Below are 26,394 nucleotides of genomic sequence, written 5' to 3' on the forward strand. Positions count from 1 at the left end.
TACAGTGAAAAGAAAATCAATGGAATGTCATACAGAGAGGTAGACCAAAGAAGGTAAATAACACAGAACAAGAATATGTTCTCTGCAGCCCTACTAGTCTAAAGAGTGCATTTTTATTAGAACAAGAAATCCTCAATTTACGAACGAGTTCCGTTCCTACACTGGCGATGTAAACTGAATTTCCGTGTAAATCAGAATTGACCCTTGAATTCTCCCTAAATCTCTAAATAAATATCCAAATGATGCAAGCTCTCTTCTTTGATTTGAAAAAATATATATAATGGAATAATAAAAAAAAAACCTAATAATTGTTTCACTTACTGTCGACTGAAAACTACATCACAGTTGCTCAGGGCTCAGATAACGACCAATCAAAAAATGTCTAACGCAGATCTTTTACCCAAAATCCTCATCAAACAAATTTAAACTATCGCTCACGGCTTGAAACAAAGCGCAATGATGTGAAATTACACTAACTTAATAAAAATGCAACGATAACAACTGACATTGAGAATTTGCTAATGATTTCACTAAATGTTCCCTATAACTGTGAAATGTCACCGTTGTTCCAATCAAGTGCTGGGACGTGCGCTACAGTAAGTGTATGTGTGCATGTATGTATTCGCCGCTGGCTGGTTTTTGGCAGTGGTCACTAAACAAACGGGTTGTGCGAACCCCTCGTTTTTTGAGGAAAATGCATATTGAATGTTTATCAGCATTTTTTGAATAATTTTGGGGGGTTTTATCTGCTAAAAATGTAACTGTAAAAATAAATTAACGCTTATCTTAAAGCATCAATGTAATGAAGATTGAACCCAAAGAAAAAGTGTGTATACTTTTTCTACAACTGACAATAGTTCTTAGACTGAATTATATTTTCAAAAACAATTGACTTGATGTTTTTACATTTTTTTTTTTTTGGAGAAATGCTTTTAGGAAATAACCTTCATTGACTGTACATTCCCAATGCTCGCACGAATGCAACAAAACGTTAACCACTGCTGTTCTGTCCTTACAAATTTCCCTTCTGAAGGGGATAATATACATCGCAAAAAAAAAAGCCACAAAAACCAAAGGAAAAGCTATCATACAAAGAGTAAATCATTTAATGTTCAATGAACTGTGGTTTCATGAGATAGTCTGACAGCTCATGAGAAATCACAAATGACGTTGGTTCGCCCACTCACTTTCCAGGTATTTTCTGAAAGTTCTTGTCCTTGTCCATGCCATCAGCTCTTTCCTATATATATTTGTGAAAGTAAGCGTTCCATAAAGGAAAGCTGCATTGTTGGTTTAGGTCTTTGACTTTAGTTTCATGTTTTGTCTTGCTCTTGTGTCGTCTGTCTCGTTATGTTTATTGTGTTCGCCTGTGTTCGTTTACCCAAGCCTCAATGATAACCAATCAGCTCCCTCCATTTATTTGTGTTTTGTCTAGGTGTTCCTCGTTTTCTCGTTATTTTGTTTGTATTTAGCTCCCTGTTTGCGTTCACTTTTCATTTCATTGTTCATGTTAGTTGTCCTCCTGCCTGTCTTGGCAAGTCTAGTCCTTGTGTTTTTTCTTGAGCCCTGTTATTTTGTCCTTTTGATATTTTAGTTTATGCAGTGCCTTGTTTGCCTTTTTGTTTTCATCACCTTAAATACTCCTTAAAGTTACTCCTGCCTCACGTCCCTGCATTTGGGTCCTCTTCCCCCTCAGCCTCCAAACAAAAACCTTGACACATCTGGTTAAGTGAAGCTGCCTCACTCGGTATGCCTTTAATTTAGAACTCTTGAAGTATTTGCACTATGACAGTCAACTGTTAACCTCAGTAATTAGAGTTTAGGATGCAAATGTCCTCATGCTGCTTCACAAGCACAGCCCCCACCAGGCTGCTGAGTGACACTTGTGGGGGCAGGAGTGAGTGACAGCAGAGGAGAGGAAAGGAGCAGACAGGCTGACCAGATGGCAGGAGCTGTAGCGCCTGCCGTACGTGGCTTAATAGTACATGTGAATGATTGGAGAGCTATGGCAAGACATCACTCAGGATCAACGTTAGACTTTCAGGCTTGATCAATACTAATGGCGCATTCTTTGTGAGCAAACTCGAGGCAAGTTTTCATCAGCTGTCCACCTTATTAACGTCCCATGAGCCTTTGCGTGAAATCGATGCATGACTTCCGGTATATCGAAACTGTGAGCAATGAACAATCTCAAAAGCTCTGAGGCGTATCAGTACCAGAACGGCACCAGAGCTGGTCGCATTTTGTCAAGACGTTGCACTAAGTCTTATTTAGCTTCCAGCTGACGTAAGAACCCGGAAATATTCAGCATCCTATTGTAAGCTTCATGTCGCTCGATGTCATAATTCTGCAATCAATATTCGCCAAAATGTATGCGAGCATCTCTACTTATGTCAATTTCAACAATGCAAGCACATTAGCACAAAATTCAACGCTATTGTTGCGACGTGTTTGGCCCATAAAATGAAAAGGAGCCACACGTACAACTTGAAGTGGTCTTTTCAAACGAAAAGTCAGCTGAAGCTTTAACGAGTCACAATGTTCTCACCTCATCTAGTGAACCAGTTTTGTTCAAAACATTGCTCTTCTAGTCACAAATTCAACTTCTTCTGCTTGTTAGTTCCAGCCACTTCCCAAGCCGCCAAATATTTTCAATGTAATGGGGTTAAAAAAAACATTAAAATAAACCGACCAGAAATTGAGCGTGAGGCCTCTACATTACGTTAAAAAAATCACTACACGACCGATGTCCATACCAATCAATCATTTGTATGTTGCTCCTTCAAAATAATTGGTGGTATTTAAAATCATAATCTCTTAATAAATACAAACACTTTGCTTCTAGAAATTTCTGTTGCGCGCGAGTTGCCATTTTCATCAGGCAATTTACATTTTCAGGAAGTCTGATAGAATCAAGGAAATTACTTTCTATCCATTAAGATACCTCAGCTGTATTGGTGCAGAGATGAGAGGAATGACTGTTTAAAGAACTGCCGAGTGACACTATTTTGCAATTATGAATATCAGCTTCTTTTCTTTTTCAGGAAATCCTTAGAAGTAAAGTTCAAATGACCAATCATCATCTCATTTATTTCCGGTGACCCAGTACAGTCGGAGTATTGAGGAAGTAGCATTAATGTAGTTCTCTGTTAGGCCATTTCAAGACAGGTCCCTCGTGATGTTATACATAATGATTTATTTAAAACGACTTTGAAAAGGCTAAATGCAGCGACAAGAGCAGGAAATTGATGTCACAAGAGGTCCCTAATAAGAAAGATCATGTCTGAGCTGCTTCAAGTTTTTTTTATATTATCCATTTCTTTTCTGCACTGTTTGTGTTTATGGGATCGTTTCTTTACACTACACATCCGCTGTTCTTTGTCTTAGCATCACCTCACAGGTGTTTTATGCTAATACGGCCAACATAGTTTCATTATCCAGTATTCAAATCCATATTATTTTTTCCCAGTAGGCTACTTTCTTCTGAAACAGTGGCATGTGTGGGGGGTTTGCAGACAAGGGAAAGAAAAAAATCAATTTCATTCACCACAGTGTGTGGAGGTTGCTTTCATAAAATGCTGCGGTGGACTTTTACAGGCTTGACACCTTGAATAGTGAGCTTGGGCAATGCAGGTTGAAATGGAACAGCAGTGAGTAACCTGCCTGTGGTTGATGAAGCTGTTGAAATGCTTTATAGATTGGTGTTGCTGTACAAACAGTTTTCAATCTTGGAAAATCTTAACAACCTCAATCATCATCGGTTATTTGAACTTCATTTAAGGTGAATCGGTGTCACTTATATTTTTGGGTGGGTGTGCGCGGACGACTGTTTCATCATTAACCCTTGAGAAGAGTGTTTCTCAAAGAGAGCACTTTTCTCCTGTCTGGAGGAAATCAAAACCTCTCTTGCTCTGAATTTCATGAATTTCAATGAAAAGCAAACCACAAACTACGTTACACCATGTTGACCCGGCGCCTTACCTAAAGCCAGCAGTCTCGAACTTGGGTCTTAAATTGGACAAGGATTTTAAATTGGACTGGCAAATTGGTGCTGTAATTAAATATATATATATTTTTTTTTTTTATCTTGAGCATCTGGCCAAAGTAAAGCCTCACCTTTCACAACAGCATTTTAAAACAGTAATCCGTGCCTTTGTCACATCTCAGTTGGATTAGTCTAATGCACCTTATTTTGGAGTCGGCCAATCCTCCCTCACACTTCTCCAGTTGGTCCAAAATGCTGCTGCTCTCCTCCTAACTGGTGCTCATAGGATGGAGCACATAACTCAGGTGTTTGTTCACTGGCTCCCAGTATATTTCCGAGAAGTTTTTAAGATTCTTTTATTTTCAAATCTTTAAATGGTCTACGCGCCTGCTTAGTGCCTCAGGTTAGCGGACAAGACACTTCTGGAGATTCAAGAACTCGAACGGGATTGAGGCTTTTCTTGCTTACATTTATTTTTTAACCAAATAGCAATGCTACAGTTGTTTTCTGAATTAAGCAAACGTATTATACACCTTCATTCCCCCTAAAATATAAATAAGCTGTCACATTGGAGAAAAAAAGGCATAACAATGAGGAAAATGTCTACCGATGTCCATTTTATTTGTTGTTGATTAGTATGTTGACTCTAAATAGAACGTGAAAATCTTTGTTTTTCTATGCTGAAACTATCGCGTTTTGAGTATGAATTTAGCATGTTTCCTTCAAAGACAGCAGATGGAGGGAGAACGAGCCAGGAGGACATGACTAAACATATTGCCACTAATTTCCTTTCAATAATACATCAGTTAAAAGCCTGTGACCTTTACATTCCCTTCAAAAGTTAAATCCAATAAGACTGCCGCGAAATCTACAATTGTATCACTCCGTGGAGAGAATTAAATGAAGTGTACTGAAATTGATGAGTGTATGGTTTTGCTGGCGACATTAAGGAATACTCCAATAAATTATTAATCCATGTACAAGACAAAGCAGTGGGTTCATACTAATACACATGGGTCAGCCAGTGTAATGAAAAAGAAAATTTACTCTCACTGTAATTATTACCCTCTGTAATTAACAAAGATTATACACGATAAGAACTATTTATTATCAGGAAATAATTTTATCGTATCATAAAACAGTTTTCTTACTGGTTGTGACCGGTTTTCTGCTGGCAGCAGATGTCTGTAAAATCATCAATTTGTGTTTTAAACTTGTGAATTTGGAAACAATAAGCTTATTAAAGTGCAGCCTTCAGATAGTCAGCAATCAGCATAATTTGGGTTTGTCTATGCATTTATTCTTTTCACATCCTTGAAAGACTCATAATCTCTTGACTTTGAGTAACACCGATGCAATGTCAGACTCTCATAAAACACTGGCATTAAGCAAAAGGCTGACGAAGAAAAAAAAACTATTTACTGATTTCTTTACGCCTACATTTTACAAACAGCATAATTCTGAATAATGTCCAGTCAGCTTGCAAATATCGATCCATCTCTCAGTCTATGGCTGGACCTTAAATCTAACACAGGGCTTGAGTGAAATATTGTTACTACTATTGTATATATAAGCATTCATTATCCTCAGATGTAGCTTGAGCCTGACCTGAAGCGTGAAGTGAAACCTTGTGGAATTAAATATTAGACTTTTACAGCTCCTATACCCAAATTGACCGAAGGGAATTTGAGTTTTGAAATAGAGCTATCCATTTTTTATACCGCTTCCTATTTCTCTTTAATTGTGAGAGGGAAGCTGAGGCCTATCCCACCAGTTTTAGGTAACACACGATAGGTTCCCGTAGCATGCTGAAGCCAATGGTCTTGCAAATCATGAGATAGTACACAAAAGCAAAGATTGCTGGTTTATTAATTCAAATCATATGTAAAAAGCACCATGGCACTAAAATCTATTAATTCTCCACAATTCTAAACCACTGCTTTTTACTTTAGGTTTGTTCCTGCTTGTCTTATTTCTTTTCCACACCTCATTCCAAGTACTGTAGCTCTTCTTTGTTACTTTTCAATTGTGTCAATTGTGTGGAAAAGTCATTCAATTTCAGACTATGTCAGACAGTCAAAATACAAAAGTCAGTCAACAAATACATACTGGCAAAGAAATTAAACAAAGTAGTCTGAATGTACCATCTAGCATTTCATTTCATATTCTGCTATTATTAGCGTATGACATTAACAGAGGCAGACCAATTGGAACACACCCTAATGACATCTGTCCATCGGAGAGCCTGTTCTGACCAAATGGGACAGAACAGCCCTGCAGCAAGCTGGTGCTTCTGTTTCATGAGACCAATCGTCTTTGAACACCACATTTGCCACCATATGGGACTCATGGTTTCATCTTGCATCAGACATTTTGGAATGTGGTGGTGAAAGAGCAATGTCACAACACTCCAAAGAAATATGCAATAGAACCTTGACATGCAAAACACCCAAAAAGGAGTAAATATCTAAGTTTGCTGGAAAGACATGCTTCAAACATGAAACACAATCATCTATTTCAAGACCAACAAAAAAAACTAATGCTTGGTACAGAGAACTTTCAGTCTGCTGAGTTGCAAACAAAACAGAAGACTTTTAGTTGAATTTGATTTCCTGCAGGTTTCCATTATGCACCAATTCAATCACTTATTCACCTTTATCATGGAAGTTAGGCTACTCAAAATGGGTAAACTTATTTGGTTGCTGACTCTCAGCCCTTAATTATTCATCAGGCATGCAGGCATTTTCTTGGCAGAGGCCAGGGCCTTTCTTATTGCTTGTTACAAAAAAAAAAAAAAAACGGGCTGTCAATGCGTTAATTTAATGGAGGCCGTTTCCAAAATCAATGTGCAATGTATGAAAAACTATATGACGATTATTATGCTTACCAAAAATATGTGTACAAACATAATCATTATATTGATAGTTATATCAATATTATGCCTCTTAACTTCAAACCGATTGTACATATATGTAGCCCATTACTTGGCGTCCATAATATGGTTATTTAATTTCACACTTGATGTGTTAACAGCTATCCCACTATTTGAAAACACTATGGGCAAAAAAAAGATCTATAATATGCATTACATGTTGTCTGAAACAAATACATGATGGTGGTACAACACTTCTAATTTGATTATTAGGAAAAACACACTGGGAAAACCCGTACAAGCATTTCACATCTACTACATCCGATAAATTCTCCAGGTATCTAGACTTTGTAAGTGCGGGGAATGTTGTTTAAATTCTCAAGGACAAGGAGACACGAAACATGGAGCTGAATAGTGGACACATTATCAATTAAAGTGATTTGACCTTGTGACCCCACAATTACTGGACCATCACCATCTGCCAGAGCGCTTGGCCCATTTCATTTAGTTAATCTCATCCCATTTACATCACATGACTTTACAATAAATTATTGCCATTATAAATTCTTGTCCAGTCATATCTGGTGCCATTGATGTATTTAGACTGTCGGAGTAGAATATTAACACCGCTAAAGCCATAAATATGAAAGGAATCTTAAAATATTAGACACTTTTCAAAGACTCATAAAAGACTCCAAATGACCTGACCTCGATGAGTGCCCAAAACTCACACTCGAGTCAATGACAAGGTGTTCTATGTAAATGAAAGGACTCAAGGGGACTGATAGCGGTTAGAAGGTACAGAAGTCATTGCAATGTAAACTAGATGATATGCACTGTTCGGTGGACTCTCTCACTTCAAGGGGTTCAGCACTTGGACAGCTCTGAATTCTAATATCAATCCATATGCATTTAGTTGGGCTGCCACTAATTATTATTTTGGTAGTCGACTAATCAACAACAGTAGTCACTATTAGTCGACTAAGCGGATCATACGTATATTGTAGCATACCGCACCACCAAAAAGTTGCTCTTATATAAAACCATAATAACTTTACAGCTTGATTCTGTATGTATATGTATGTACAAATTCATGGGATGAAACAATATTTAACTTGGCAGCTTGTATCAGCATTTCTGAGATGTTTATAAATGATGGTGAAGTTTTGGCTCCAATTGTTTAGTGCATTGCAAATGAAACCAAAATGATACACTAAGCACAATTGTACTAATGCTATCAAACTGTCTATAACTACAAAAAAAAAAAACACTAGTAAAAAAAAAAATCACTCTTCTTGTGCTCCAAGCATTTTTTTAAATATGGAAGGGAATGAAATCAGAGGAGTAAATTCATAAAGAAAAATGCACTGTGCTGAAGAAAACTGAAATAAACACATGTGTTGCCTATTAATTTTGTTTTCATTTAATGTTTATCTCAAACGTTCTGTTTTTCTTCACTGTCATGGGTAATTTAATAGTCGTAAATTGGTCCATACAATCATTGCAATGGGGACAAAATATTTAAATCTAACGAGTAACATGTTTTTTTAATCATTGTTAGTACTATGATGTAATATATTGCAACAAACTTAATTATGTTAATTAATAATGTCATGCGATGCCAATGAGGGCTCGTGACAAATTTGTCATGTTTATTTTACTTTGGGAACTGGAATTTCCCAGTTCGTGAACGCATCACTTCGTTCGCGAGAGATCTTTCTGCTTCGATGTCAAAGCGGCAAATAATAAATATATAAATAAACGACTGGTTGACTACTTACATTAATTGCTGACGATATGCATCATCGACGTCGTCGTGATTAGTCGACTGATCTGGGCAGGCCTAGTTGTTAGTCAATGACCTGTTATTGCCTCGAAGAAAGGCACCATAATATCAAAAAAAAAAAGAAATTTAAGTGAGCGCATAACCATTCACAAAAGGTGCAGAACTGTATCTATCAAACAATAATGTTCATACACCAGACAAAATTTTAGGCATCATGAACTACGGTAATTATAAACTAGTCCATTATTCCCTTTTCTCGCACACAAAACTGCTGGTTAAAAGAGAAAAGGTACTCCCAGTGTGCATTCCATTACAGGCGAAATGACAGGTCTTTATTTCCGAAAATAAAAAAAATGTGACAATCCACCAAGCCCCTGCAGCTGCAGAAAAAAAAAAAACAATTAGTATGCTGAATTTTCCTGTGAAATGCCTGCAGTGTTTATTGTTCACTCCACATTAACACATCTTTTAATTAACATTTGTCAGCAGCACCAAATTTTTAACTATGTCTGCATGGTGCATATGGGAAGGAAAACTTCTCCCGCATTTCTTTTTAGCATGCTCCTATTTCTTTTGAGAAATGGGGAGTAACCTTTTTGATAAACGGCTTTCAAAATGTAGGATTTTGAAAAAATTAAAGGAGAACTCAATGAATAAAACTCCATGGTGCAACAGTGCATGTGTTTGAAGACTGGTGTATTCTGATTTTCTGGGCCTTCAAGCGCTTCTCTGCTGGCCGAACATAATCAAGAAATCATGATCATATTCTTGCCATTGATGTCTTATTATAGCCTAGTGTTGTAGTTTTAGGTGAGAGTTTTCATCCAATCAGAATTCAGCTAGCTCGTGTTGCTAGGCAGATTTCACAATACCAGGAGCGCACTCCATTCGCCTTCAGATGCATTGGTGCGGGCATCTGTCTGTCAAAGTCAATGAGCTTTCAGAGTTGATAGTCACTTGCGATAGCCAATCAGATAACAAATTGGTTACAGTGCAGTACAATGTCGACGGGTGATTTGTGGTTCTGCGAGTGATGTCATTCCTGAAGAATATCGGAGATTGCCAAACAAAACTTGTTAGGGCGTTGCTATGGGTCTAGCTGTGAATCTAGGACGTTTGCGTTTAAAAAAAACGAAAAAAAAAAAACGAATGTGAGTATTCTTAACATTTATTTATTTGATTTATTATTCAAAATACGGTGGGTCAAACTTAGCTCACACGAGGTTTTTAAATACAGAGCAGAGTGAGTGGAATAAACATAAATTGACACAAATGGGAGCAGACAAATGGGGAGGGAGTGGCATCACGTTCAATTAAATTACAACATTTTTCTTTCTCCTCGCCGTCTCTAGCAACCCCCCCTAGTGAATACACTAGTGTGGCCCAGTAAAGTGCAGGCAGGCCCAACAGTATCGCGATGGGAGTGAGATCTCAAGGCCAAGAACTCTCCAGATGCTTGTGCGGTTAAAAAAAAAAAAAAAAGTGGGAGGAACCATGATATTGATTTAGACATACTGTGCATGCAGAGTATGTTCAAACTAGGTGCTTTTATCATCGATATTTATTTATTTTTTTCTCTCAGAATAAAGCACTTTGTTATAAAGAATGATGAAAATTAAAGATGCAGCTCAACAACACAATACATAACACTTACATGAAACAAACATTTGAAATGATGAGAAAGCTGAAACAATTCAATTTTTTTTCTGATGGTGCCTTACCTATCACACCCGTGAGACAGTCTATCTGGGATGCACAAGCACACAATCACTGATGTGAATATTTCTCTGTGTTACACCCTGAATTTAGTCTGAAAACAGGGAGAAATAATCAGGAAATTGTGTGCTGTTTCCTCAGGAGACTTTACATGCGTGTCAACAATTTTGGGAAGCATCTTTTTGAGTGGCAAAAAATAAATAAATAAATAAGGACTCTTGTCTCGCAATCAGCTCCCTCTGCCACTTGTGTCTCGTCCAGGTGTTCGTCATTGTGTCGTCACTTTGTTTGTATTCAGTGCCCTGCTTTTGTTCACTCTGTGGGTTTATCGTCAAATGACTTCTGTCCTTCGTCCATGCCACATCTTGTTGTGTTTGTCTGCAGTCCATATTCTCTTTGTGAATTTTTGTTCGGTCACTTTGATCCTTGTTGTTTGTTTGTAAAGTTTTGTATTTTTGATGAGCCCCTTATCTTGTTTGCATTTTTCCTCTGTTTGTTAGGAAATGTTTTTTTTAACAACTCTTTGCTTTTGGGTTCTCCTCCATGACATAACCCTTAATTTATAAATATTACTCATTAATATTATTATTATTATTTTTAAAACTTGAACTGCTAGAGAAAAAATGAACAGATGAGATCTGGAATCAGTGCAAAAAAAAATAAATCCACTTTTTTGTTGTAAGCATTTGTTGACCAGTGGACCCCACCCCCACTGCCCATTCTCTCAAGAGCCGAGGCAAATCCTCTCTGTACAAAAATTTTTAAAATGTTACCCAGCATATGAGCTGTAATGACCTCACCACTCCCTTTTTACCATTGACAGGAAAGTCTTCTTTCAGCAACCTGATGTACCGCATTTTGTAAAAACGGCTGCTTTCTTTGTTTGTCTGTTCATAGTGTCTGATAGTTGTTGCTTTTTCCCAAGATGCTGAAGGAGTCTTCCGGGCTCTAACCTGTACTCCCCTGATGGCCATAGAACATTGCATTTTGTGTTTCTAGACTGCATGTGTAACTCTATTGTCTGTAAAATGTTATAAACAAGATAGATTTGCAATTTAATTTATTCAGATTTACTGTCTTTGTCTTTGATCTTTGCCCTTAACTTAACTTGTAACTTGGAAAATTGCTGCTGTGACAAAACAATTTCTCTCACAGGATGAAGAAAATATCTCTATCCATCCATCCATTCATTTTCAGTTTCTCCAACCTTGCTTCAAAATGTCGGCAACTGATCAAAATATGGAAGATGATGCAGAATTTGATTTCAAGTAGTGTTATAATGATTAATCCAAAGAGATGGTATTCAGATGTAATACCACAATTCCGTAAACGCTGTCAGTCGACGGTTATCAACCATCCCATTGATGTTTTGAAAGTAGAAAGTGATGATAAGCCGGAGTGGGATTCGGTTGATTTTCATCACCTTGCTGTTTTTAGTCATACCATTTTGTTGTTGTTGTTTTTTGCATTTGAGTCACGCTCCTGAAGCAGAAGTGCTGTAAATACAAACTGTATTTAGACAGATCTGACAGAGCGATATGTGGTCACTCTCCTCCTTGTCAGGACCTTGTCCCAGCTCACAATGACCACATTTCATTCAGATCTCCCTCATTAGCTGAAAGCCGGTTTTGTTTAAAAAGACAACAGCTTCTAATTAGCCACACAGGGACCGAGACATTTCATTGCCTCAGATGGAAGGACGCACAATGAGCAGTCTAAGTACACGTGAGTACTTGATGTTACTGATATCCACCATTGGAGGAGGAATGATGACTCAGTACTCCCACATCAAAGGGTGAATTAGTATGACTGGTTCTGTGTAGGAAGTGACAGACATGCAGGAGGAACAACAGCAGCATTTGAAACATGTTAGCGCAAACTCACTGCAAACTGGTGAGAAACTGACAGCATATGTGATTCAAGGGAATCTACTGGGCATACACTATGCAAATTAAGTCCTACTTGATGTGAGCCAACTCACTTTTAAATCCTGACTGATTTCAAGCTTCATAGTCCGTGGGCCCTGTGGATTTATCATGTCGTTTGATGACCCAGTAAAGGGGTGGGAGTCAAACATTTGTAAAAAAAAAAAACTAATCAGAACATCTAATTTCATTGCCGTGGCTTTTTACGCGTGAAAATGTGCGGATTATTTCACAATATCATATTTTTTTTATAGCCTAGCCAAGCAAAGATGCTGTAAGGCGACCGATACTGGTCTTGACCAATGAGAAGCGTTGTCCTCTGCGATCGTGTGGCACAATAAAATAAAAAATTAAAACACGGACAAAAGACAAAAACATGTTGCCAACAGGAAAGAAGTACTTGCCTGTAGTGTTGCCAGAATGTTGTGCGTGAGAGAGTTCTGCCTTCTTAGAGACATATATGTACATACTGCAAAATATCAATTATGTCCCTTATTGCATGAAATATATTTTTAACATGAATATATTCATGAAATGAAAATTTCCAAGTAGAACATTTTTCCAAAAGGTTAAAAAAATAAGCAAATAAACCCCCAAAAATCATGTATGCTGTTAGTTCCTTTGTCCTAATTATCATAAAATGTGCAAAATATTTCACAAAGTCTGTATGTATTTTTTTAAGTGACTAAGGATGTTAAGGGTGTAGATGATCCAAACAGATTGTAATTATCAACAATGACTCAATGTGTTTCAACAATGTTTTTATTAATCACATTAACATGCAATAACACAATCATTCCAAAGTGATGTATTCAGTTGAGCGAAACCGCTCTTGTGGAAGCTAATAGACCAACATATATAAAATTGTTAGTAAAGAGTGGGAACTGTAAAGCTGCTGTGCTGTGTTATCTCCGGTAACATATTCCATAGCACAACATGTCGGCAGATATTCTCTCTTTTGTTTAACAAAATTATTGTGTCTCTCTCTGAAATGATGCTGCATCTCTGCAGCACTTGGTGCCAGAGCCATTTTCTAACAAATAAATTAAACTTTAAATCATCATAAATTATATGGACACCGCTACTCTTTAAATCCATACTGATTGAACGCAAGAGACTGTGATCAATATCGTTGATCATGGCTGTGTTGCAGCATGACAAGCAAAGCCAAATAAATGTTGAATAATTTATCGAGGCATGTTTGAAGTAAAGAACACGAAGATCAGTTGCAGGCCTGAGATTTTGAGCATTTGAGGCAGGCAGTGTTTCCTCGGTCAGCAGATTTTCTTGGTTTTGGTTTCACTTTTGTCTGCCATTTAAAATTGGAAAACACACAAAGTCGATTAAGCAACAATTACATCAAGGACAGAATTTTACGGAATTTTATAAGAGGTTCACACATTTTCTTACTTACTAAGCAATTGGACGTCACAAAAGTCTAATTCTAGCAATGGGAGAGCATCAGTACATGCATTTCCAATGAAGAAACTAAGGATATGTTCTCACTGCATCTCAGTTATGATTATTTTGAAATCCAACCTGGGCCTCTTTTGTACATAGATATAAATCGGATATGAATGGGATGCATCTGCAGTATGAACGCTGATTCGCGCACATCTGAAAAATAAGTCAGCAAAAGTACAATATGATCAACTTGTGGGCGGGGGACACATGCACCCATTAAATAAAAATATAAAACTCGATGTGGATATGAACGATTCTGTTGATGGACACAAATAATGGAAACATTTTGCATATTTTGTTAGCACAGTATGAGTCATCAGCTTTGACATTTCTTCATAGGTTGTTTAATTGTGCAGGGATGAGTTTGGAATTTAGTGTTATTCTTTCTTTTATTTTTATTTTTTTTTTTTTACATTTATTCTTTTATGTGAAGCACTTTGAATTATCTTGTACACAAACGGTGCTATAAAAATATAAACTTGGAAACTGCATAATAATGAAAGTGGAAATGGCAATATCTTTTAATCAACACAAACACAAAAATATATATGTCAAAATGTAAGAAGCGGCTGCAACAGTTTTGGTTTGCGCTATATCGGGTAGGCATCTATATACACAAATATGATCACAATCTTTAAAATGCTTACATTACGCACATAAATACATTTATGGTGGTATCAAGGATTTATAGTTGACAAGATGGACAGAGCATGGCTCTCTAAAACTGATGCTGGAGTATCTTAAACCTGCCAGCTAACTGATAGAGGACCAATTGCTGATCAACAGAGTTCCTCAAATTCCTCAAGTTTCTTTTTGTGAACCAATTGCCACTTTTTCTGAGGGCAAAGTTCTTTGGAATTGTTCTTGATGTGAACATTTCCGTCCAATTTGATGTAATTTAATCACAACTTTGTAACAGCTGTAGGACAAGTGGGAAATAACTGGTCAACGATGGTAGAACTCTGCTAATTGTGTACCATTTCTGCTTTTTTTTTTTCCTATGGGTACAGTTGAAGCACGAACCACACCTTTGCAATATGAGAAAATACACGGTTAGATTGAAAGTCTCCCTTCAACATCATGTAGCCTCTGCGGAAAAGTACTGATTGGCCATTGTTATGAATCCTTGAGCAATGTTTGAAGTGCATCCATTCATTTTCATTCCTGCCCGTGCATTCATCCTCCACCTTGACCCCAACTTGTCATACAATGTCAATAATAGAAGAAGGAAGGTAGTCATAGAATGGAGGAGGAATAACATAAACGGCGAAAGAGAGTAGACTGCTGGGTGATAGGCAGCACGTGAATATCAGGCAACGGTTTTCAGGTGTTCGTAGTCTCAGGGGGTGATCGTCATTACACTGATATCCTCAGCAATCCACCACCCCCCCCCTTCCCCCTTGTCTCACATCTGTGAGGATTATCCCTCCTTTGAATGTAAAAATAAATGTCTTCCACAGCCGTTTGAGTAGATTATATCCAAGTCAGTGAAAGTTGGAAAGGGTTCGGCTTTTTACAATATCCAGGTGAAAAAATTGTAACACACTACATAAATCATCAAATATCTTAAGAAAACTGAATAAAGTGAAGTTACATGTTAACATTGCACCTCTTATTTGATAGCAGCTTTGCAATGTTTGCATCCATTGAACTTTATGAATTTTTGGACAGCTTCTTCTTGAGTTTCTTTCCAGGCCTCCAAGTGATGCTGTTTGTGTGCAAAACTGCCTCCCAACCAATCACATCTTGCGAAGCTTCTATCAAATAAGAGGTCCTATATTTAAAATTGAACTTGACCTGTTAAGATGTTCTGACTGATTTCAGCAAATACGACTTGATAATGCTGCAAAGTCAGCAAATGACTATTTTCAGTTCTTTACAAATTTGAAGATGAGTGCTTTTCTCGAAGTGAGAATCACTAGTTGTGCAAGTACGAGCATGTAAAAAATAAGACTTAGACATCAGTTAACAAGTGTTTTCCTGCCTGGCACAGGCTTGTCGCAGCTCGCCTGGAGGAGACTCACAAGTTGCGCTCGATGTGGCATCTGAGGGTGTTGGTACAGAAGCAGTGATAAATCCTGTGTCCTCTAAGAAGCTGCTAATCATTCAAGATGATGTGGCCGAATGTCAGAGGATATATTCCCAATCCCCGTTTAAGACATAGCCCCTGAAAGTCAAGACAAATGACCTGGACTTTTATCGTCTTTTTTTTTTTTTTAATCAGGACACAATTTAAACGCATGATCCACAAGTAGTGAGGCTGTCATCAAAAATTGTCATGCTGTGATAGTGTGGCACTGAATGGTAGTGCAAGCTAGTGTATGTCTGTAAAATCAAGATTTGAAAATTCACGTAATTCAACGTAATACACTTCATGTCCTGCTACTTTATTGTTTTTATTTTATTTTTTTAACTTTTCTGATGCAAATCAATTCGACATACCAGACACGCTGATAGCACCTGTGCTACAGACTTGAACTTTTACCAGAACACACTGTGAAGTTGGCCGCATTTGCGGGCATATTTATCGCAGTATCCATCCCTGAAATTTATTTTGGGTCACAATATTGGGTATTTGACTTTAATTTGACCCCACTTGAAATATGAGGAATAATTTGTAATTCAGAGACGCTGATGGTTAATTTCGCGCTTTTTTTTTTCGTACTTTCTGGACTATAAACCGCTACTAGATTTTGAACCATGCGGCTAATACAACAGTGCGGCTTATTTGTGGATTGTTCTTTTTCTGGTTGGGGTGCTCTGAAGTTTAGAAAATACGCGAAATAAATCTTGATTTTTTTTTTTTTCTTTTGGGTCTGTTCTGTTTTAATTAGCAAAGTTTCTGCCGTGTTCCGTACATGCATTAACAACAATTTTTTAAACATAGAAAACTGCGGCTTATAGCCTGACGCGGCTTGTATGTAGCTTTTGGGGGTCTGTTGTTTGTTTTTTTGGGTTTTTTTAGAGTTGCTGCGGCTTATATAGAGGTGAAAAATAAGGAGATTGTAGGCCTCGCATAATTTTCCCAAAATATTTCCACCTCCTCCCGCATCGCACCTCTGTAGATATGAGATAAGTTTTTAGATCATATTTAAAAACACTAGAAATAGGGCCCTGTTTATATTCGTACAAGTCTCGCAAACTGTTGTATGGCAATGTACAGTATACTTTGTGTGTACAGAATATCGAATCAAGAAAGATATTACTGAAGAAGTAATAAGTATAGCACTTTTCCGATTGCAAGTGTAAGCCCTACATGCTCAAAAGGCACCAAACAGCAGCTCTTACACAACACAGCGTTGTATTGCAACTAATGACCTGAGTGAGTCTGACTTTGGAGGAGAGTTGGAGGGCGAGAGCCATGACGTAAGGATGAAATGAATGCATGCAGAGAGTTGTTGACACCACCGTAAACAGCAACCAGGTGGGAAAGTGTTCTTCAAGTGACTGTTTTTCATAAACAGATGGTCACTGTTAATAGCCCCGCTACACGTTGTTGATGAGTGAACTGAGAAATGCTCGAGATGTGAGGTTGAAAACGTTTTTTATTGGTTTTGGGATTCCCTTAACATATAAACAAGTACTAAAATACATTAGTAGGTTTGGGACAAATATATATGTAATAGTACCGGTATATTACGTTTTTATCTTTAAAATCCCCAAAGCACTTAGACACTGTCTCCACATTAATCTGCTCATGATGCAGTTTAACTGCCAAAATATTATTTGTCATTTAATTTATTATAATTTTATTATTCATCAAACAATTTGCAAGTTGACCTTATTGATAACTTGTGCATAGTTGTCATGCAAGTTTTCTTTTCCTATTTGTGAATCGTTTGTACATGGAACAATAGGAAAGTAATTATATTGTTTGTTGCTCCGGGGACGTGTTTGAGAGTTGCACTGTTCATACTCATGCGCTCTTTACGTGGCAAGGCAAGTGCCGCCGGACATGATTGACAAGCTGAGTCTGTTTGGTCGGCTGAATAGGAAGGTAAACTTTCCCCTGTAAGATTACAGGTTAATATCTTACTAATTTTGTGTCTATAGTTGTGGCAATAGTTAATATTTTCCGTTCTAATTGTCAGTTTCTGAAGTGACTTTTCTGCCAGTATTTGAAGCTCATTCCCCTCAGGATTATTGTGCAGTCATCGAGGTATGTTTTGCTGTTAACAAATATGTTTACACTTGATGGTGTTGCTGTGCTTTTCTTTTCATTATCTTTGTAAATATTGTATATTGCAGTTGTATATTTATATTTTTGTATGTTTTATAGTTTGACGGTGACAAATTAATAAATGTCAGCTGTGTAAGAAGATTCGAGACTGTGATGATTATCTGACGGGAGTGAAATGCAGCATCAGGTGAAATTGGCGGTTGGGAAAATACAATTGAACGAGGTCGCAAGGCTCTACCACTCAACGATGTAAAGTCATGCCATTTTATAAGTCGAATAACGATGACCGTGTATTAATTTTCTCTATCTCTGGATCGGGTTTTAAGTTCTGCCAGGAGCCAATGGAAGCCAAGCTCTGACGAAACATACCCAAGCTCCCATTAAGACAGTAAATTCACTTGTCCTTGTTCTTGAAGTCTTCTGCAAACACAGGATTGTAATATTGTCACTCTTGCCATCTGGAGGTTGTTGCTGATGTCGCTAACATTTGAGTTGGGCTTTCTTTACAGCTCTCACAATGTGTTTGTCATCAAAACTTTCGCTTTACTTGAGCTACCTCTTCAGCTTTTGTTACTTATCACACCAGTGGTTTCTGCCAATGTAAAAGAGGCTAGTGCCAACAGGGAGCCGACTGAGATCCCTCTGCAACTCAACTCAATTTCACATATCATAGTTGTCACGATAAAGTCAGGACGGACTCTTATATTGTTTTTACAATGTTAATACATGTTCTAAAAATGTTGTTCGAATGTACTATTACTATTTTGTAGCAGCTAATACTCGCCATAAAACGTATTAGACCCAGACTTATTCATGTCACACTGCGTGCACAAATCCTATTTTGTTTGTAGTCTGATTATTTGTAGTTTTTCTTCATATAAACTTGCTTTGAAAAGCCAAGTCCTGAAATGTGCAAAAAGGTACAACTAACTGATGTTTTTCATCAAAAGCTTCCTCTAAAGCCATCTTTTCTGATCTTGTTTTAATTCCAAACTTGTTTCTGTCATGTCAAAACAGCGTGTGGCTCCAAGTATGTGTCAAGTCAAAAGGCGGCCTTCAGCTCATCACTATCCTCCTTGAAGCTTTTGTGCATATCTGAGTGCCGCCGATGTTTGTCAGTGAGAGCAGACTGGGCTCTGGTTGTACTCCTTCTCCACAGCCTTTTCTGTCTTGTCTCAACAACAAAGCACAGCACAAACAGGGAAGAAAGAAACCACATGAGCTGCCAAAGCGCTGAGTTGAGGATGTTGAGAACTGTCTTGGCAAGCTCGAGAATTTGGGAGTGTGCAAAATTCAGGGGAAAAAAAGTTTTTTGATAACATAGCATCTTGCCTTATGTTAGCCTTTAGATTTCTGTTCCTCCATCACACTGGCCAACGGCTTTGGTCTGTTAGGTTGTCTCAGCTGTGACTTTTACATTTGCAGACACCCAGTGGAGTATTCAGCCTTGAAAGGTTATGCGAGATTTGACCCAAAACCGCTCCATTCTCTCTGCTCACCCATTCCTTGCCATCAAAAATTCCTCCATGACATTGAATCTATTTTCACTTCAAAAGCAAATCCTGAATATATTTAAGCCCAATGAAAAATAACCCATGTCTGCCTTTGCAGTATGTTGCACATGCACATACCGAGCACACACACAGAGTGCCCAAAGCATAAAAAAAAAAAACAGCCAATGAAACTTCAATATTTTATGAGCACACCAAAGACAAGATATCTGAGGGGAATCCTCTAGTGGTAGATTCTTATTTTTTTACATCGCAGCTATCACAGTCACCCACTGTCATCCATATGTGTCATAAATAAAATAACACCACAAAAGAGGGAATGTGGTGCAATTTAAAAATAAGGAGGACTTAACCTGTCTTTAATATATAAAAATAAGAAAACAACAGGCAAGTAGGACTAAAGTGGTGGAAACTAATGAAATGCAAATACCTTTTTTATCAACACTGTTGTAGTAGTACCTTTTGCCACCTCTGTAGTACTATGACAATGCTGATGGTTTTAATGAAAACCACGTGGGTTTTTCGAATCCTACCAAAATGTTGCGAGAAAATAAGTCGGTACATTAAAAGTCACACCAAAATCTGTCAGCGAAATTGTCATAATGTGTGCACACAAAGGACGGCCCGGCACACAGTTATTAATATCAACGGTTACTATTATGACAATAAGAAACACTCTCTTAACGCTGGATAAAAAAAATGTGGACACTGTAAGAGTATTTTTGCTTTCGATGAGACTGCTTATTTCACAACAACTTCCGGGGCATATTTGTCTTTTCATCTCACATTTTTTTTCTCTGAATATCACTTGCTCAGAAGGGTTCTTCTTTCCCAAAAAGTTGAAGGAAAAAGCAAAACACACATGCAGGGTCAATCCTTTGATGAAGACTCAAATGGAGTTTTGTGGTGTGATGCGCGCTGGCAGCATATTTAACATGTTTTTTTTTTGTTGTTGATGAAAATGTTGGTCAAAACCCACATAAGTGCTTTTGGATTAAGCTAGCGTGATACGATGCTAGCAATAAAATGGCGCTAATCTTCCATCCAGCCAATTTCCGCACCGCTTGTTAGACATTAGGGTCGCAGATGAGCTGAAACTATCCCAGTTGACTCTGGGCGAGATGTGGTTACATCCTGGACTGGATCCTCACCATCCTTCCACAGCCCACGTTGACAAATAATCATTGACACTCACACACATTTACACTCGAGGACAATTTGGACTCAAATTAACCGAGCATGCATTTTTTTAAGGCGAAAAACATTGAAAGCAGGGGAGAACATGCACAATCCACACAGGGAGGCCAGAGCCGAGAAATTCAAACAAACATATAATTAGGAAGAAAAAAAGCTACCAATTATTGTCTTGTTGCCAATGTGCAAAACAAAGAAAAATAGAGATCAGCCTCTTGCAACCAGCCAGTGGTTAGTTTTAATTTCCCAGTGTGGCAATAACTGCTTCACACAACTGAGGACAGAATAAGTTGGCCCTATGATAAACCCCCATTCTTTAAGAAAAAAGTGGAAATTGAAAGTGCACCCAAAAATAAATCAATTTAAAGCAAGAATAATGCTTCCAAGATCAGACTGACCACCCAAGTAAAGATGGCGGACGCATGAGGAGGATGCCCCATAGGAACATTCTTCACCGTCTGTGAGACAAGCTGGTTCTCTCCAACCATCCATTATAAATGTAGTCGAGCGTCACCCATATGCCTCATCCTGCTCTGAGCAGTCAGCGTGAAATATTCACCTGTTCCACTCCTTAAGTAGAGAGGCCGATAAATGGAAATAGAGGAGCTGAGGGAGCTCCTCTGTCTCCAAACACTGACGCCAGCTGAAATTCGCAATGAACCTCCCATTCTACTCCTGCAGCCTCGTAGTCCGACTATGAGTAAAAGCGATTTGTTTGCGCAGTCACGACCATGAGCAGCACAACAGCAACATTATACATCTTTGACACTCACTCCAACTGTTCTCCAAATGAATCTGTCAGCCTTCCTACAGTAAAACCGGAATCCATGCTGGTGAACGTCTAATTTGAGTTCATTTGCATTGGCGAGCACCGCACCCGCAACACACGGTCAACTCTTTGTTAGCTCAGACATTCGTTGAAGCAACCACATATTCAACGTATTCAACCTTCGATGTCCCAACAGGCGTGGGCAAACTACGGCCCGGGGGCCACATGCAGCCTGTTAAACGTTTTAATCCGGCCCGCCAAACTGAATATACCTTGTAAACATTTTATTTTCTAAATACTGTGGTTTTTCAAAGACAAATATATTGTTGTAATGCTTTTGTTCACTTTCATTTAATTTTTTTTTTTTCTCTGATGAGGTATGGTTATCAAAACACTCCATCCATCTGCTCCTGGTCCAGCCCCTCTGTCAAATTTTAGAACCCATTGTGGCCCGCCAATCAAAAAGTTTGCCCACCCCTGGCCTAGAACAACCAAGTTTTCCTTTGCGCATTGCAGAGTCACTTAAAGTAATACAGAATCAAAGCCATCACCTTCGATTTCTATTAACGCTGCAGAATGTCAGCACCAAAATGAACTAAAATGTTTCAGAACATTTCATGCTTAACTCATTGCCAGACACACAGTTTTGGACCTAAGAAGGGTCAAGCATTTAGAGGGAGTGAATGTGCAGTATGTCCCTTTGCCGTGACAAGTTACATACCACATATAAGCTCAAAAGTAAGCGAGGAAATGTATAGAGGAAAGAGACAATCTATAAAGGTATTGAAGCCATTAAATCCAAATGTTGAGTGGTAAGGCTGACTCATTGATTTCAAGGAGTAAGCTTTTCTATAGAAGACGGACTGGTGAACAAAGTTAACAAGATCAAAGCTTGAGTCTGGCAGTTTTGTTCAGCAGGCCTCATTAAATCTCAGGGGACAAAGAAGAGGTTACAGAATAAAAGAACCTTGTTGCTATACATAGACTAAGGCCGGGAAGTAGGAAAAGATGGTAGCAGTCACCATTGATCCTGGAACTCACTGGTCACAAAAAGACTTCACTAAATTATTGTACTACATAAAAATAAAGCATTATCTTAGTGACATTTTTTGTTGAATATTTTTTTTTTTTTTTTTATTTTGAAAAAGGGATCCGCCACCACTGGTGCCAAGTGGAACCGATACACGTCCAAATGTAGAACTTCTTAAATTAACTTCCAGTGAAAATAAAACAGTACTAAACCTATAATATGTATAATATAGCAGACATGTTTTTTTTACAGTGATAAGGAACTTTGGTCATTTAAATTCCTCAGTGTTTTCGTACAGTCTCATTCACATGAAATTACATGTGTCACAGCAAGAGCCAAATCCCCATCTTAAATGTTCATATTAGCATTTTATCTCACTTTGTTACCTCCAGGAAACGTGGCACTCTGGCATCACTTCACACTCCACTCACTGTATTGATTCTGTCCTAATGGATCTAAGTGGAATGTCAAGTATCTTTTTAGCAGAATGTTCCCTGCTGCCTTCATTGATGCCTTCCTGCATGTTATTCACCAATAGTAGACCTCATGTGGATGTTAGTCAGAAATATTGCGAATGGAATTGTTTGCGTAAGGTCATAATAGTGTCACTTTATTGAATTATGAGCCTTTACCTTGTCCAGAACTAGATCTCTTAAAAAGTACCAAAACATGAGCTCCCCTTTGTGAGAGAAGCATTGAACGGGAACTTACAAAAGTGTCATTTGCACAATGAATGCAATACATTGAGTGTTTCTAGCAAAGTCATAGAGTGCGCTCTGACTAGCAATGGTAGGATATGGGAATGTGTGCGGCAGAGTCTGACCATGCAACTGGAGATGGTAAATGGTCTTTACCTTGTATAGCGCATTTCCGCCTTTTAAGGCACCCAAAGCACTTCACACTGTTTCGCATTCACTGATGGCGCAGCATCAGACGCAACTGGGGGGGGGATCAGTGTTTTGCTCAAGGACACTTCGGTGTGGTCACAAGGGCCTGGGATCAAACGCACAACCTCTGGGTTGGAAGACAAGCACTCTACCACTCAGCAATGCCGCTTCCAGATGCAATGCATTTTGATTGTTCATGATTTTGAAGCCTCATTTTTTTTTTATTCTTTCATCTTTGGCAGGCTTGTTGACAGGAGCCGTTTGTGTGGTGTGTAAAATTTATAATACTTTTGTATTTTCTCTGCACAGGGACTTTATATTTCTTTGCACATTGAGGCTCTTTTAAATTCTACGACTATTACTACATCGTGTTTTGTCCAAATATTGCTATTCTGCAGCATCATAAAACTAATGTTCAATGAATATTTTGACCATTTTTTTTTAATTGTACTTCATTTTGTATTTGTCACAGTGATTGTGTCTGAGCAAGCAGACAATAAAAGTTGTGTTTATGTCACACTGCTTGTTCACTATCAACCACACCCAGCAAACGTCCCTGCCTTCCAAACAGGTGTTTTTCATCTGACAATGCAGTACTAACGAGGAAATCATATATTGAAGCATAAACACCACTTTATAACACATCACATTTACATCACCTTCGGTGTAATTCAGTCCTGATGCTACTCTCATAAAATAAAATAGGTGATGCAGTTTTTGTATGTACGCACATGTCTGGGGAGGTAATATTTGATGAGACCGCTTGGGCATATCACTTATTGGCTTCTATTAGGCATAATTAGAGATGGAGAAGATTTGTTGATGAATGGCCTTTGAGAGTGCGTTCCAATTCAAAATTGTGTTTACGGGCCTAGGGGGAACGAGTATTTCATCTCGTGGAGATAAGAGTGTGATTTGTGGTCCACTTGGTGGCCTCTTCTGTGTATTCTCAGGTTAGATTGTTGCTTTGCTTTCTTCCGTCTTCTCACCCTCTGATTAATGCTGATATTTGCCTAAGCTTCATAGCTGAGATGAAAAAAGACTTGCGATAATGGCGTTTGCTTTCATTTGCTGTGCCTTTCAGTCTTTCTTTCTGGGTGTGGGTGTTTTGTAAGTATGTTGGGGCTAAGGCTGTGCGGTTGGAAAGTTAAGGTGCATTCACGATTTCAACTCAAACAGGTCGCATTACTCTGCTCAATGCGACGACCGAACTGTCATGGAAGTTTGAAACAGACAGATCCTCCCAGTTGGTGCAAAAAGAATGACTTAGAAATCAACAATGAATTGGTCCATCCATCCATCCATTATCTGAACCTCTTTTTTCTTATGAGGCTGCTGGAGCCTATGCCAGCCGTCTACAAGCAGAAGCAGGGGCCTCTGGGGGATTTTTCAATTAATTAGATTCGTCAGTTGTAACTGTCGAGAAATACATATTTTGATGTGAAAGTTCATCAATAAGGTCGCTTTAATGAAATTACATTACTTTTTGAAGTTAACTATTACAATAATACAATAAAGGGATTTCTGATTCTGATTCTGATTATGCAAACATGTCCAAAAATATGGAGCAAATCTGATGCTGTCTGTGGGGTACTAACAATAATTACAACCCACTCCAGGTGACAATTACACTCGTTATGATAACTATGTGAACTAAAATCTACCAAAGTAAAAAATGAAGAAAAAAAAGGGGGGCTTCTTAAATCCATTCCAAGAAGTTAGGTTGTTTTCAAATTCATCTGTTCCTGTTTGTGTTTGAATAAATTGAAAAAAAAATGAAGCAATGACAAACACAATCGAGCCTATAATAGAAACAAGAAATAGAAATAATAGACAAGCGCTCCTCTGTCATTTTCGACGACCGGTTGTCGCTGACCAATAATCGAGCCTGCACTCGTGAAATGCATTTGTTCCTGAATGCGTGAGACCTAATCGGTCTGGACTCATTAACACATCCAAGCTCCCCATAATCATTAGTACTCCTAGGTGAAGGATGAATAGACTGCTGATTTTAACTGTTGTTTCTAATAACTACTAACCTACTCATTTTTAAAAAATGCTTATTAGTGAGCATTGATAACACTGATGCTGATAATTAAAAAACTAAATAAAAAACAAGCAATTTGCACAACTAGAATTTTTTTAAAGGGCATTGCACTTATATTGCAGGGCTAAGGCATTAGGAAGCTTAGCAATTGTAAGTAATCTGTATCTGGAAGACAAAACTGTTTAGGAATTGATGTGTCAAAACAAGTTGTTTTGTGTAGCACTGGGTCCACAAACACCACCATGTATTTTATCTTTTACAAATGTTTATTCGATTTTATTTAGAGTTGATTTTTCCAGTGATTTGTGATTGAATTCATCACTGATCCAAAGATTAGTTTTGGGAGTGAGCTTTAAATGCTTACATGCAGCGTCAAAAGTGAGCTTGTATAACTTATTGGACTTTGAAAAAAGAAAAGTCCTATGTTGAGAAGACAACCCTGATACCTTTTGTGCAGAAATAATATTATAATAGTTGTGTTACTGTCTCCTTTGGGGGTCGTTAATAGGCACGCCTTTTGATATGCAACACTTTGATCTTAAATTGAACACAATTTACAAGACATATTTAAGACAGTTCCCTGTTGAGCGAGCATAGCACCAAATTCAGCAGATTCACTCGAAGTTGGGGATGAGCAATATAATCGTTATTGTATGCAATTCGAGATATGGATATTCAAAGTATTAACATCAAAATGAGGACATGCAAAGCTCCGTCCAACCAACCCCATTCCTCCTTTCAATTTATTTATTTATTTCAAATCACTTGAGGATTTTTTTTTATATTTCTAGAGCTCAGAAAATTAAAAAAAAAATGTAATTAATGTGAAATATAGTCCACTTTCATGATACATTTTACTAGGGTCATCCTTTCCCTCACTATTCAAAGTCAACTTAAAGCCAGGTCATTTTCGGTTTTATTGTCTTATTATCATTGTTGTACCAGAGCACAGTCCTTGTGAATATGATGCAATTTTAGGAAGACATATTCCATGAATGCATGTTTGTTACTGTATTTAAATAGATTAT

General features: G+C 37.9%; 1 long non-coding RNA gene across 1 annotated transcript; it reads left to right on the forward strand.

Annotated features, from left to right (window-relative positions):
• The first annotated feature begins 17,535 nt into the window (after window positions 1-17,535).
• On the forward strand, window positions 17,536-18,613 carry LOC148324239 (uncharacterized). The gene is made up of 3 exons (XR_015846389.1): window positions 17,536-17,745; window positions 17,840-17,907; window positions 18,028-18,613. It is a non-coding gene; the product is annotated as an uncharacterized LOC148324239 (long non-coding RNA).
• Window positions 18,614-26,394: the final 7,781 nt, after the last annotated feature.

The sequence above is a fragment of the Idiotropiscis lumnitzeri genome, chromosome 13 (assembly GCF_059441095.1).
Source record: "Idiotropiscis lumnitzeri isolate Australia: NSW breed Sydney's pygmy pipehorse chromosome 13, RoL_Ilum_1.0, whole genome shotgun sequence".
In the NCBI taxonomy this organism is placed as follows: domain Eukaryota; kingdom Metazoa; phylum Chordata; class Actinopteri; order Syngnathiformes; family Syngnathidae; genus Idiotropiscis; species Idiotropiscis lumnitzeri.